Raw genomic sequence first — 16,371 nt, 5'->3', positions numbered from 1 at the left:
ACTGTATGGTTATAGGGTGAGACCCTGTCTCAGGAAAGAAATGAAAAGAACATTAGTAAGAAGAGATTAATTATTTTGTGCCATTTTATGTAATTCTCCTTATGTAAGATTCTATCCAGTGTGAGGCTGAAAAAATTTCTGCAAATGAGTACATAATGTTACTAAAGTTACTAATTAACGTGTATTGGTTATTGGGAAAGGGATGAAGAATTGCTAAATATTAAAACTTGGAGGAAGACTTTACAAATTTACAGTCTATTTTGAGTTTTTCACCAGAGAAAACCAAGAAAGCAAACACCATAAATTGAAGACCATGATGTATAAGTTTTTTCTGACTTGAGGACAATGATTGGAGGCTAGGTGTGAGGCACAGAGGTTGGAGATCATGCTGGTAGGAAGGTCTAGGTGTCCCAAGAAAACAGTACGTGCAACAAACATTGTGCCAGGTGCAGTGGCTCACACCTGTAATCCCAGCACTTTGGGAGGCTGAGGCGGGCGGATCACCTGAGGTTGGGAGTTCGAGACCAGCTTGGCCAACATGGAGAAACCCGCCTCTATTGAAAATACAGAATTAGCCAGGCGTGGTGGAGCATGCCTGTAATCCCAGCTACTGGGGAGGCTGAGGCAGGAGAATCGCTTGAATCCAGGAGGGGGAAGTTGCAGTTGCAGTGAGCCGCCATTGCACTCCAGCCTGGCGACAAGAGCGAAACTCCATCTCAAAAAAAAAGAAAGAAAGAAAGAAAGAAAGAAAGAAAGAAAGAAAGAAAGAAAGAAAACAGTAAGCACAACAAACATTGTGATGAAAACAAGATAATTTCCTGAAAATCTATAATATATGTCAAGTGAGGTTGCCCATGAAAGAGTGTAACAACGTCTGACTCTAGGCTAGGATACTCTTGATCATTCTTACATCTAGATGAGTTAATCAGAATTGGTGTGTGACTATTTTAAGGGCTAGAACCTGAAGGGAAACAGAGAGGACGCTGTGCTGAAACTGAAATTTAGGGAGAAAGTCTAGGACTGTTCACACAATCTTTGCGCATACCTGTTTTGTTTTATTCAATTGTTAGTTGCAGTTGGATAAAAGATCTAAACTTAGCAAACAAGGAGCTGCAGAAAGGAGAGAGACCCCCTCCTCTGCTTAGTTGATCGGCATGTGTTTAATAGACATACTCTAAGTAGTTAACACTTCAGTCATATGCAGAGACCTTAGGGAAGGGTTGTGACTGAGAGAGAACTTTTGACTGTTACCTATGACTCACAAAAAAATACAAGGCTCTCAGTTTTGTTCTACCCACATGTAAGTTAGTTCATACCTCAGATAATATAACCTCACTTCAAAGAAGGTGGTCTTGGCTTCAGGCATATATAATTTTTTTTTTTTTTTCATGACTGCAAAGGCTTTGCACCTGTGTTTCCTTAAAGCATGTGAGAAAAATACAAATTCCCAAGGGAATTATTCTGTTTTGCCATCCTAGTCAATCCCACCTTACCAACCAAGGAAACTACAAATTATCATGATTCTGAAATTGGCAGTTCCCCAGAATGCTTGACATTCCATGTTAGTAAGCAGAAAAAAAAGAGGAAGAAAAGAAGTCTTTCCTGCTGGGAATGTGGTAGAAATGTTAGAATTCTTTCCAGAAGAAGAAATCCAAATCTACAAGAGCACATTGTTTTCATGTTTTTCTAGGCTCTATTTTCAGCCTTGAAAACTTTCATCCAGAGCCTCCCGCCAGAATATGACCTACACCAGCAAGGCTGAAACTAGCACCTGTGAGAAGCAAATCCATGACTGTTAAAATATTCAGTCTCTGGGTGGGACAAAGCACACCCTTGTTTCATTGAGATTGTGCCAGGAAAAGACCACAGTTTAGCTGGCATCGCACCCATGGCCAGAAACCAGTTTACCCGGCAACTTACTTAATAGAATTCACAGCATCTCTTGGACTCTTAAACACAGTTACACTGAACTAAAGTAAAAGATGTGGTGGCTTTGAGATTGGTAAACCTCTTTTACATAGCATGCTGCTGATCTATATTACTGCACACACTGTCCTAATATTCCAGTCTTCTCTTGGCTTGTCTGTTTACCCTCTAGACCAGTAACAGAAGTGAGTGAAAGGAGGCCAGCTTTAAGAAGAGTCAGTCAATATTACTATTCTCGATTTGTGGTAGTGCCGCAGATTGATTGCACGTGGGAGGCAACTGACACAGCCTCACTGCCTAGAGCATCCTCAGCACTGTCAGGGACTGAGAAAAATGGGAGAGAGCCTGTCCATCAGAAGGTTGGGCAGTTACTAAGCAATATCTGAGTATTACCACACAGAATCTGAGTCTTGGTAATGAAGGATCCTCCACATTCTCAAAATGAGCTGCACAATATGAAATCTCTTAATTTTTAAGCATTATAGTGTGCAAATGTAGCCTGTAAGTACTCAAATGTAGAAACTGTAGGTTTCAACTTTTAATCCAAAGTAGTACCTTTGTCTAGTAGATCAATAGATCCCCCTCTTCTGTACTAATTTAGTAAATTGAAGTGAACTGGGGCCTATATATTTTACCGACATGTATGTGATGTATACAGATGTGGCCATATGGTACTATTTTGCTTATATCTTCACTGTCAATGAAAAAGGCTTTTGGATTAAAGGTAAAGTAGACATTGAAAACGGGAAAGTAAAACACAATATGGATGAGAAATTTATAGAAATGATTGGCCTTGGAGTGTTTCAAGTTATCTTACCTAGATATATCATATCCCGGAGAATGGAGAAAACATAAAATGTTTCATCAAACTGCTTAATCCATGTTTGAATGGATGAATACATATATATCTAGGATGTTGGATATAATTAGACAAATTATAACAGTGGTTACCAAATAGTTCCGGCCCTTGAAGAAGTTTTCACTGGTCTGGGGAGAAATGAAAAAAAATATATAGATAATTATAGTGTATGGAGTATATAAACTTATTTGTGCTTGGATAAATCTCACTACCTGTGGGATTTTTAGCCAGTCTCTTCCCTCCTCTGTATCCTCGTTTGTAAAATGAAAGTTTAAAATTCAGTGACCTTATTTTTATTTTCTATTGCTGTTATAACACATTACCACAAACTTAGTGGCTTAAAACAACATAAATTTATATCTTATGGTTCTGAAGGTCAGAAGTCCATCATGAGTCTCATGGGCTAAAATCGAGGTGTCAGCAGGGCCACATTCTTTCTGGAGGCTCTGACCAGGAATTGCTTTTCTTGTCTTTTCCAGCTTCTAAAACCTACTTCATTCCTTGGATTATAGCTTCCCTCTATCTTCAAACCAGTAACAGTCAATTCTTTTCTTTTTTTAAAAAAAAATATATTTTGTTTTTAAATTGACAAGTAAAAATTGTATATATTTTAGTATACAAAATGATGTTCTGAAATACGTATATACTGTGGAATGTCTAATCACATGTATTACCTCACATGCCATTTATTTTGTGGTGGGAACACTTAAAATCTACTCTCTTAGCAATTTTCAAGTATACAATTTTGTTATTAAGTATAATCATAATGATGTACAGTAAATATCTTGAACTCCTCCTGTTTAATTGAAATTTTGTATCCTTTGTGAAGTCTATTTTATGTCCTATCACTTTGAAACTCTTCTGCCTCCTTTTTCTCCTTTTAAGGACCATTTTGGTTACATTGGGGACATCTAGATAATCCAGATAATCTCATTATTTTAAGGCCCAGGTGATTAGCACATTATATACACCTGCAGATTTATTCCTCCTTGCTATGTAACATAACATATTTATAGTTTCAGGAGAGTGGGACGTGGACATTTTTGAGGGGCCATTTGTCTGTCTACCACATCACTTCAACTAATTTTTAGATTTTTCTGTCTTGTGAATCTACGAGATAATGTCTTGTTAAGCCCGACTTGTTATGAAGGAATGAGACAGGTTTTAGGGAGGTAAGTGGGCCTGAAGTTTGCCATAATTTATGACATCCTCTTAGGGTCCCATAAAAAGTTCTACCCACCTTGCACCCAAGACGGCCGAATAGGAACAGTTCCAGCCTCCAGCTCCCAGCATGAGCAGCACAGAAGACGGGTGATTTCCACATTTTCAACTGAGGTACTGGGTTCCTCTCACTGGGGCATGTCAGACAGTTGGTGCTGGTCAGTGGGTGCAGCCCGACCAGCGAGAGCTGAAGCAGGGCGAGGCATCACCTCACTGAGGAAGCACAAGGGGGAAGGGAATTCCTTTTCCTAGCCAAGGGAAATTGAGATACACAATAGCTGGAAAATCAGGTAACTCTCACCCTAATACTGCGCTTTACTAAGGGTCTTAGCAAACGGCACACCGGGAGATTATATCCCACACCAGCCCCGGAGGGTCCCACGCCCACGGAGCCTCCCTCATTGCTAGCAGAGCAGTGTGAAATCTAACTACAAGGCAGCAATGAGGTTGGGGTAGGGGCACCCGCCATTGCTGAGGCTTAAGTAGGTAAACAAAGCCACCAGGAAACTCAAATTGGGTGGAGACCACCGCAGCTCAAGGAGGCATGCCTGCCTCTGTAGACTCCACCTCTGGGGACAGGGCATAGCTAAACAAAAAGTAGCAGAAACCTCTGCAGATGTAAATGTCCCTGTCTAACAGCTTTGAAGAGAGCAGTGGTTCTCCTAGCATGGAGGTTGAGATCTGAGAACGGACAGACTGCCTGCTCAAGTGGGTCCCTGATCCCTGAGTAGCCTAACTGGGAGACATCCCCCACTAGGTGCAGAATGATATCTCACACCTCACATGGCTGGGTAAACCTCTGAGACAAAGCTTCCAGAGCAGGAATCAGATAGCAACACTCCCTGTTCAGCAATATTCTATATTCTGCAGCCTCTGCTGCTGATACCCAGGTAAACAGGGTCTGGAGTGGACCTCAAGCAAACTCCAGCAGACCTGCAACTGAGGGTCCTGACTGTTAGAAGGAAAACTAAAAACAGAAAAGACACCTACACCAAAACCCCATCAGTACGTCACCAGCATCAAAGACCAAAAGCAGATAAAACCACAAAGATGGGGAAAAAGCAGGGCAGAAAAGCTGTAAATTAAAAAAATCAGAACACATCTCCCTCTCCAAAGGAATGCAGCTCATCACCAGCAATGGAATAAAGCTGGACGGAGAATGACTTTGACGAGTTGAGAGAAGAAGGCTTCAGTCAATCAAACTTCTCAGAGCTAAAGGAGGAACTACGTACCCAGTGCAAAGAAACTAAAAACCTTGAAAAAAGAATGGATAAATGGATAACTAGAATAATCGATGCCGAGAAGATCATAAAAGATTGATAGAGATGAAAACTGTGACACGAGAACTACGTGACAAATGTACAAGCTTCAGTAACTGACTTGATCAACTGGAAGAAAGAGTATCAGTGATTGAAGATCAAATGAATGAAATGAAGTGAGAAGAGAAGTGTAGAGAAAAAGAGCAAAAAGAAATGAACACAGCCTCCAAGAAATATGGGATTATGTGAAAAGACCAAATCTACATCTGACTGGTGTGCCTGAAAGTGACAGGGAAAATGGAACCAAGTTGGAAAACACTCTGCAGGATATCATCCAGGAGAACTTCCCCAACCTAGTAAGGCAGGCCAACATCCAAATTCAGGAAATACAGAGAACACCACAAAGATATTCCTTGAGAAGAGCAACTCCAAGACACGCAATTGTCAGATTCACCAAAGTTGAAATAAAGGAAAAAATGTTAAGGGCAGCCAGAGAGAAACGTCGGGTTACCCACAAAGGGAAGCCCATCAGACTAACAGCAGATCTCTAGGCATAAACTCTACAAGTCAGAAGAGAGTGGGGGCTGATATTCAACATTCTTAAAGAAAAGAATTTTCAAACCAGAATTTCATATACAGCCAAATTAAATTTCATAAGTGAAGGAGAAATAAAATCCTTTACAGATAAGCAAATGCTTAGAGATTTTGTCACCAGCAGGCCTGCCCTACAAGAGATCCTGTAGGAAGCATTAAACATGGAAAGGAACAACTGGTACCAACCATTACAAAAACATGCCAAAATGTAAAGACCATCGATGCTAGGAAGAAACTGTATCAACTAACAAGCAAAATAACCACCTAATATCATAATGACAGGATCAAGTTCACACATAACAATATTAACCATAAATGTAAATGGACTAAATGGTCCAATTAAAAGACACAAACTGGCAAACTGGATAAAGAGTCAAGACCCATCAGTTTGCTGTATTCAGGAGACCCATCTCACATGCAGAGACACACATAGGCTCCAAATAAAGGGATGGAGGAAGATCTACCAAGCAAATGGAAAACAAAAAAAAGCAGCAGTTGCAATCCTCGTCTTTGTCTGATAAAGCAGACTTTAAACCATCAAAGATCAAAAGAGACAAAGAAGGCCATTACATAATGGTAAAGGGATCAATTCATCAGGAAGAGCTAACTATCCTAAATTATGCACCCAATACAGGAGCACCCAGATTCATAAAGCAAGTCCTTAGAGTCTTACAAAGAGACTTAGACTACCATACAATAATAATGGGAGACTTGGCAGGGCGTGGTGGCTCAAGCCTGTAATCCCAGCACTTTGGGAGGCCGAGATGGGTGGATCACGAGGTCAGGAGATCGAGACCATCCTGGCTAACACAGTGAAACCCCGTCTCTACTAAAAAATACAAAAAACTAGCCGGGTGAGGTGGCGGGCACCTGTAGTCCCAGCTACTTGGGAGGCTGAGTCAGGAGAATGGCGTAAACCTGGGAGGCGGAGCTTGCAGTGAGCTGAGATCCAGCCACTGCACTTCAGCCTTGGTGACAGAGTGAGACTCCGTCTCAAAAAAAAAAAAAAATAATAATAATAATAATGGGAGACTTTAACACCCCACTGTCAACATTAGACAGATCAATGAGTCAGAAAGTTAACAAGCATATCCAGGAATTGAACTCATCTCTGCACCAAGCAGACCTAATAGACATCTACAGAAGTCTCCACCCCAAATCAACAGAATATACATTCTTCTCAGCACCACATCACACTTATTCCAAAATTGACCACATAATTGGAAGTAAAGCACTCCTCAGCAAATGTACAAGAACAGAAATTATAACAAACTGTCTCTTAGACCAGAGTGCAAACAAACTAGAACTCAGGACTAAGAAACTCAATCAAAACCGCTCGACTACATGGAAACTGAACAATCTGCTCCTGAATGACTGCTGGGTACATAACGAAATGGAGGCAGAAATAAAGATGTTCTTTGAAACCAATAAGAACAAAGATACCACATACCAGAATCTCTGGGACACATTTAAAGCAGTGTGTAGACGGAAATTTATAGCACTAAATGCCCACAAGAGAAAGCTGGAAAGATCTAAAATTGACACTCTAACATCACAATTAAACGAGCTAGAGAAGCAAGAGCAAACACATTCAAAAGCTAGTAGAAGGCAAGAAATAACTAAGATCAGAGCAGAACTGAAGGAGATAGAGACACAAAAAACCCTCCAAAAAATCAATGAATCCAGGAGCTGGTTTTTTGAAAAGATCAACAAAATTGACAGACCACTAGCAAGACTAATAAAGAAGAAAAGAGAGAAGAATCAAATAGATGCAATAAAAAATGATAAAGGGGATATCACCACTGACCCCACAGAAATACAAACTACCATCAGAGAATACTATAAACACCTCTACACAAATAAACTAGAAAACCTAGAAGAAATGGATAATTTCCTGGACACTTACACTCTCCCAAGACTAAACTAGGAAGAAGTTGAATCCCTGAATGACCAATAGCAGGCTCTGAAATTGAGGCAATAATTAATAGCCTACCAACCAAATAAAGTCCAGGATCAGACAGATTCACAGCCAAATTCTACCAGAGGTACAAGGAGGAGCTGGTACCATTCCTTCTGAAACTATTCCAATCAGTAGAAAAAGAGGGAATCCTCCCTAAGTCATTTTATGAGGCCAACATCATCCTGATACCAAAGTCTGGCAGAGACACAACAAAAAAAAGAGAGTTTTATACCAATATCCCTGATGAACATCGACACAAAAATCCTCAATAAAATACTCCAAACTGAATCCAGCAGCACATCAAAAAGCTTATCCACCATAATCAAGCGGTCTTCATCCCTGGGATGCAAGGCTGGTTCAACATACACAAATCAATAAACGTAATCCAGCATATAAACAGAACCAAAGACAAAAAACACATGATTATCTCAATAGATGCAGAAAAGGCCTTTGACAAAATTCAACAGCCATTCATAGTAAAAAACTCTCAATAAATTTGGTATTGATGGAACATATCTCAAAATAATAAGAGCTATTTATGACAAACCCATGGCCAATATCATACTGAATGGGCAAAAACTGGAAGCATTCTCTTTGAAAACTGACACAAGGCAGGGATGCCCTCTCTCACCACTCCTATTCAACATAGTGTTTGAAGTTCTGGCTACGGCAATGAGGCAAGAGAAAGAAATCAAGGGTATTCAGTTAGGAAAAGAAAAATCAGATTGTCCCTGTTTGCAGATGACATGATTGTATATTTAGAAAACCCCATTGTCTCAGCCCAAAATCTCCTTAAGCTGATAAGCAACTTCAGCAAAGTCTCAGGATACAAAATCAATGTGCAAAAATCACAAGCATTCTTACACACCAGTAATAGACAAACAGACAGCCAAATCACGAATAAACTCCCATTCACAATAGCTTCAAAGAGAATAAAATATCTAGGAATCCAACTTACAAGGGATGTAAAGGACCTCTTCAAGGAGAACTATAAACCACTTCTCAGTGAAATAAAAGAGGACACAAACAAATGGAAGAACATACCATGCTCATGGATAGGAAGAATCAATATTGTGAAAATGGCCATACTGCCCAAGGTAATTTATAGATTCAATGCCATTTCCATCAAGCTACCAATGAGTTTCTTCACAGAATTGGAAAAAAACTGCTTTAAAGTTCATATGGAACCAAGAAAGAGCCCACATTGCCAAGACAATCTAAGCCAAAAGAACAAAGCTGGAGACATCACGCTACCTGACTTCAAACTATACTACAAGGCTACAGTAACCAAAACAGCATGGTATTGGTACCAAAACAGAGATATAGACCAATGGAACAGAACAGAGCCCTCAGAAATAATACCACACATCTACAGCCATCTGATCTTTGACAAACTTGACAAAAACAAGAAATGGTGAAAGGATTCCCTGTTTAATAAATGGTGCTGGGAAAATTGGCTAGCCATAAGTAGAGAAAGCTGAAACTGGATCCTTCCCTTACTCCTTATATGAAAATTAATTCAAGATGGATTAGAGACTTCAATGTTAGACCTAAAACCATAAAAACCCTAGAAGAAAACCTAGGTAATACCGTTCAGGACATAGGCACGGGTAACGGCTTCATGTGTAAAACACCAAAAGAAATGGCAACAAAAGCCAAAATTGACAAATGGGTTCTAATTAAACTAAAGAGTTTCTGCACAGCAAAAGAAACTACTATCAGAGTGAACAGGCAACCTACAGAATGGGAGAAAATTTTTGCAATCTACTCGTCTGACAAAGAGCTAATTTCCAGAACCTACAAAGAACTCAAACAAATTTATAAGAAAAAAACAAACGACCCCATCAAAAAGTGGGCAAAGGATATGAACAGATGCTTCTCAAAAGAAGACATTCATACAGCCAACAGACACTTGAAAAAATGCTCATCATCACTCACCATCAGAGAAATGCAAATCAAAACCACAATGAGATACCATCTCACACCAGTGAGAATGGCAATCATTAAAAAATCGGGAAACAACAGGTGCTGGGGAGGATGTGGAGAAATAGGAACACTTTTACACTGTTGGTGGGACTGTAAACTAGTTCAACCATTGTGGAGAATAGTGTGGCAATTCCTCAAGGATCTAGAACTAGAAATACCATTTGACCCAGCCATCCCATTACTGGGTATATACCCAAAGGATTATAAATCATGCTGCTATAAAGACACATGCACATGTATGTTTATTGCAGCACTATTCACAATAGCAAAGACTTGAAATCAACCCAAATGTCCATCAGTGACAGACTGGATTAAGACAATGTGGCACATATATATCACGGAATACCCTGCAGCCATAAAAAAGGATGAGTTTGTGTCCTTTGTAGGGACATGGATGGAGCTGGAAACCATCACTCTCAGCAAACTATCGCAAGAACAGAAAACCAAACGGTGCATGTTCTCACTCATAGGTGGGAATCGAACAATGAGATCACTTGGACACAGGAAGGGGAACATCACTCTCCAGCTCCTATTGTGGGAGGGGGGAGGGATAGCATTAGAAGTTATACCTAATGTAAATGACGAGTTAATGGGTGCAGCACACCAACATGGCATATTTATACATATGTAACAAACCTGTGCTTTGTGCACATGTACCCCAGAACTTAAAGTATAATAATAATAAAAAAAATTCTACCCACCTCTGAACCTCTGAATGTATATGATACTGACTATTCTTTGCAACCAGGCCTTAGCTAGAGATCATCACCTCAATAGTTTGATTCCTGGCCAGGTGTGATGGCTCACGCCTGTGATCCCAGCACTTTAGGAGGCCAAGGCAGGAGGATTGGTTGCATCCAGCAGTTCAAGACTAGCCTAGCCAACATATCAAGATCCTGTCTCTACAAAAAATAAAAAATTAGCTAGATGTTTTGGTATGTTCCTATAGTCTCAGTTACTCAGGACACTGAAGTGGAGATAGCTTGAGCCTAGGAGATTGTGGCTGTAGTGGGCTGTGATCATGCCACTGCACTCAACTTGGGTGATAAAATGAGGCCCTCCCTCTCTCTCTCTCTCTCTTAAAAAAAACCAAAAAAACAAAAAAAACAACAAAAAAACCCCCTTGATTCCTGGTATCACTGAAATAGCAGGAAATTTTCAAGATAATCATATGCCATAAAGTTATCAGTTATTGGAATGAAATTTCAGAGTAGAACTCATTCAGGATGCTTAAGCAGTTTCACACATGGTGGTCCCTGTCATTTGACAGTCTGTGTTTAGCCTTATCAAGTCTAGATGAGACCCTTCCTTAAGGATAAAATGGGTGTTATCTTGCTCCCTTGCTTTTAATATCATTGTGATGAACATAAGAGTAATGTTAGAAAGAGTGAAATCTGCCCAATCCCCCTTCCCTCTGACTTTCAGTGACCAAAAGCACACTTTAGAGGCATTGTACGTGTTGTTCTAAAACAAAGCATAATTCCACTCAATCAGCCAGAAAAAACTCTGTTTTATGACTTGTAATAAATCATTTTTTTTTTTCAAACAGGCTTACCAATGTTCTTTTAAAACATTTTTACTAGAATATTTATGTTCTCAACTTTCAACAGCGAAAGTATTTTGTAAGCCCAGTCTGAAATGGAGGAGTGAGTGGCAAGGCATACTCTCTCCCCAACAAACAATAATTTAACTGGGTAAAATTATGAAAATGATCGCATAAAGTATTGGATATTGTCCTATGGGCATATAGAAGATGGAGAAATATTTATTCAAAAAATCTACTAAATCTTGGAAAGGATGGTAGAGTCTGTGACATTTGAACCACAACATACTCCATTCCTCTTCTTTTCACTCTCTCCATCTTATGAAAACTGCCCCCCAGGAACCCTAATTCTGGGACCTGTGGAGAGAGGGAGCCCCATCATCTTTTGGCCTTGTGAGGAGTAGGCTGTTCATTTTTTTCATCTTCCTCAGCCCTATAATGCAGAAGCTTTATTCTAGGCAAGTGTGGCTGACAGGACCAGGTCTCTATTCCCCTACTCAAGCCTCATTCATAGGATAGAAGCTGTACTCAAGCATGCCATGCCAATCACACAACAATGCTCCAATAGCTCCTGCCCCAGCTCACTTTTAAGGTAAAGAATTCACTCTGGGAAAGGCAAGTCAAGAAGACTAGGAACCATTATATCATGTCCCCAATGAGAGTACTTACTCATGCACCAGAAATGTCACTCTGTAGAGGCAGGTCACTGTCTTTGCCTCCAGCTTTTATGCAGTGGCACAGAGATTCTATTCAGAAGGAAAGATAGGTCTTAAGGACAAAGAACTCTGTAGCTCTACCTGAGGAGAATGACTTTAAGTAGAACAAAGTATGGAAAATTTCATGTTTTAAAAGGTGTTGTCTAAATTAATGGAGATTTTGCTGTAGAGTAATTAAAAGGGCTCTCATAGCTCTGTAATGCAAGTAGAAAATGCAAAATAATAGAGAAACCAGAGGTTTAACAGACAAAACCAGAAAAAGAGACACCGAAGAAAAGCTCTCCTGGGATTACAGTGAATCCTGTGGTTAAGAAGTGCTGTGTGAAAACTCTAGATATCACACATTTATAAGCAATAGAGCAGGGAGTGAAACAGACTTGGAAATGTTTCCCAAACAGCATACAGATCAATCAGCAAAGAGCAGAGCTTCATTGGCAGTAGGGGCTTAAGCACAACCTGATCAACCACTGATTTAATTATAAGCTACACTTACCTGGGGGCAACTCCTAAGAAGACAGTTTTAACAATAAAATAACACTCATTCTTTGCAGTGTAGACTATTTTCATGCCCCAAACTATGCCTTCTCAGGAATTATCAGAGGTGTAAAATCAAAGCTATTAATCCCTGGTTGAACACAGGGCAGAAGCATAAACTTAAGCTATGATAGTGGCTTCCAAGCCACACACATATGCAATGGTAAAGTGAAAAATCTAACTGGCAAAAGGAACCTAAGCACAACTTTTAGTAATATGTGAGTTATACTGTCCCAGAGGCAACCTCTAGGCAGCCAGGCTAGAAGACAGAATTAGAAAGAATATCTGATAGAGACATCAGAGGCTGTACATGGAGGGAATATAGATGTTCACAGGACCAGTTCAGTCAACTCATTGAACAAATAAATAAAGCAGTAAGCAAACAGCAGCAAAATCAACCCATGGTGGCGGTAGTGTGTGTGTGGTGGGAATCAGGACTGAGAAGCTGTTACCGTATTATCACTTAAAATTTTCAGGTAAAAATCATGAGACATGCAAAATACACAGACACACACGCACATACACACACAAATATGTATATATATAACCCATATATATATATATATATATATGGGTAACCCATACACCAGAAAAAAAGCAGGCAGCTAGTACTGCTTTTGAAGGGGTCCAGATGTGGGACATAACAGGCAAAGACCTGAAAATAGCCATTATAAATATATGCAAAGAACAAGAGGAGACCATGCATAAGTTATTAAAGAAAGATGTGATGACAATGTTACAAAATAGAATATAAGTAAAAAGATAAAAATTGTATATTTTAAAAAGCCAAATGGAAATTCTGAAGTTAAAAAGTGGAACAACCAAATAAAACATGCATGGTGGCTCACACCTGTAATCTCAGCACTTGGGAGGCCAAGGCGGGCAGATTGCCTGACATCAGTAGTTCGATATTAGTCTGGCCAACATGGTGAAACCCCATCTCTGCTAAAAATACAAAAAAAAAAAAAAAAAAAAAGCCAGGCATGGGGGTGTGCACCTGTAACCCCAGCTACTCGAGAGGCTGAGGCAGGGGAATTCCTTGAACCAGGAAAGTGGAGGTTGCAGTGACCCGAGATTGCACCACTCCACTCCAGCCTCGGCGACAGAGAGAGACTCCATCTCAAAAAAAAAAAAAAAAAAAAGAAAAAAGAAAAAAATGTACAAGCGGTTCTCAACAATTGATTTGAGCTGGCAGAAGAAAGAATTGCAAGAAAGAATTAATGTCTAATTCTAGTATTAGAGATGATGCAATTTGAAGAACAAAGAGTAAAAGGAATGAAGAAAAAGGAACAGATCGTCAAAGAAATATTTGATACCATTAAGCACACTGACGAAGGCATAATAGGAGTACCAGGTGAAGAAAAGAGGGAGAAAGGGACCGAAAAATTTTAAAGAAATAGCGGCTGTGGACTTAAATTTGATGAAAAACATTAATCTACACATTCAAGAACTTCACACAGAATAAATGCAAGGATACTCATATCCATACAAAGTCATACATAATATGTTGAAAACCAAAGACAAAGAGAAAAATACAAAGGGAAACAATATAAACAAACAAAAAAACTCATCAAGTGCAAGAAAAGCGCAATAGGTAACAGTTGATTTCTCTTCAGAAACAATGCAGAACAAAAATGCAGTTGATAATGTTTGGAAATGCTGTAAGTGAAATACTGCCAATAAAGAATCATATATATATACACGTGTGTGTGTGTGTGTGTGTGTATATATGTGTGTATATATATGTGTATATATGTGTATATATATGTATATATATGTATGTGTGTGTATATATATATATGAAAACTAGTTTTCAAAAATAAAAGTGAAACAAAGACATTCCCAGAAAACAAAAAGCTGTGAGAATTTGTTGCTAACAGACCTGCCTTACTAAAGGGAGTTCTTCTGCCTAAAAGCAAGTTACAACAGACATTAATTTTAATCCACACACGCAAAAAAGAGTGCCAATGAAAGCAATTATGTAGGTAATTATAAAATAGCATATAATTGCATATTTATTCTCTTATCTTAAAAATAAACTTTACAAAATTTGATGAAACAATATATAATTATACATTTGGACTCACAGAAATGTAATTTTCTATTGTGAAATAACCTTTGACAATAAGAGCACACAGGATGCAAGTGGAAGCAAAGTTCTTTTGGAGTAGGGAAATGGCAATAAATGGTAATTCAAATTCACAGAAAGAAATGAAGAGAATAATAAACAGTAAATAAGAAAGTTAATTTAACAAACATTTTATATTAATAATTATTTACTTGTTCCCCTTTATTCTCTCAGCTTCTTTAAGACATAAGATTACTTAAAGAAATATTTTAACAATGTATTATTGTGTTTATAACATATATAGATATAATAGGTATAACAATAATAACACAATACAAGGGGTCATAAATGGAGCTGTGTAAGAGTAAACTTTCTTTATTTCACTATAATTAACTTATATACACCTGAAGTAGGTTATAGGTTATTATGTATGTTGAAAGTCCTACATACAAGAAAAAGAAAATAATTTATTAATATGTTATTAAAAATTATCAGAGAAATACAGTATCACAGAGAAAATATCCATTTAATATAAAAAAAGGCAGTAAAAATGAACAGAAGAACAAGAAAGACATGAGACATATAGAAAACAAAAAGCAAAATGGCAGGCATAGGTCAAAACATGTCAATAATAATAATAACTGTAATTGCATTATACAACCCATTCAAAAGACAGAGATTAGAGGTTGGGTGAAAAAATAGATCCAAATTTGTGCTATCTACAGGTCACATACTCTAGATTCAAAGATACAAATAAGCTGAAAGTAAAAGAGTGGAAAAAGATACCCCATGAACACAGCAACCAGAAGAGAACTGGAGCGGCTATACTAATATTAGACAAAAATAAACTTTACAACAAAAATATTACTAGAAACAAAAGGGTTATTTCACAATTAAAGATTAAATCCATGAGAAAGATGTAAAAATTATAAACACATATGCCTCTAAAAACAGAATCCCCCAAATGCATGAAGCAAAACTGATAAAATTGAAGGAAGAAATAAATAATTTTGAAATAATAGTTGGAGACTTCCATAATTCAGTTTCAATAACAGGTAGACAGGAGATCAATAAGAACATAAAATATTTGAACAAAACTATGAACCAACTAGATATAGCAGATATCTATACAATATTCTACCCAACAATAGCAAAATACACATTTTTTTCAAGTGCATATTGAACAAACTACACGATAGACCACATGCTAAGCTATAAAACAAGCCTCAGTAAATATGGAAAGAATAAAATTATACAAACTGTTTTCCAAACACAATGGATTAAATTAGAAGGCAACAACAAAATTAAATTTAAAAAATCACAAAAACATAAAAATTAAACAACATATTACTAAACAGTTGGTCAATAAATCATAAGAGAAATTAGAAAGTTTCTTCTGATGAATAAAAATATAACACAATGTGCCCATCCTGGGCAACAGAGAAAGACCCTTTATTTAAAAAAAAAAAAAAGGGGGGGGGGGAAAAAAAAAAAAAAAAAAAAGAAAAAAAAAGTGAAAAAAAAAAAAAAACAAAAAATTAAAAAAAAAAAAAAGGGGGGGGGGGAAGAAAAGAACAAAAATGCATGAAAATAGAGTTGAAAAACAATGGAATGAAATTAACAAAACTAAAAGTTTGCTCTTTGAAAAGATTAACAAAATGGTCAATACTTTATGCTAAAGACAAAAGGCTCAAATAAAACAAAG

Source organism: Papio anubis, chromosome 6 (assembly GCF_008728515.1).
Source record: "Papio anubis isolate 15944 chromosome 6, Panubis1.0, whole genome shotgun sequence".
Taxonomy (NCBI): domain Eukaryota; kingdom Metazoa; phylum Chordata; class Mammalia; order Primates; family Cercopithecidae; genus Papio; species Papio anubis.
This window is presented reverse-complemented; position numbering follows the sequence as displayed.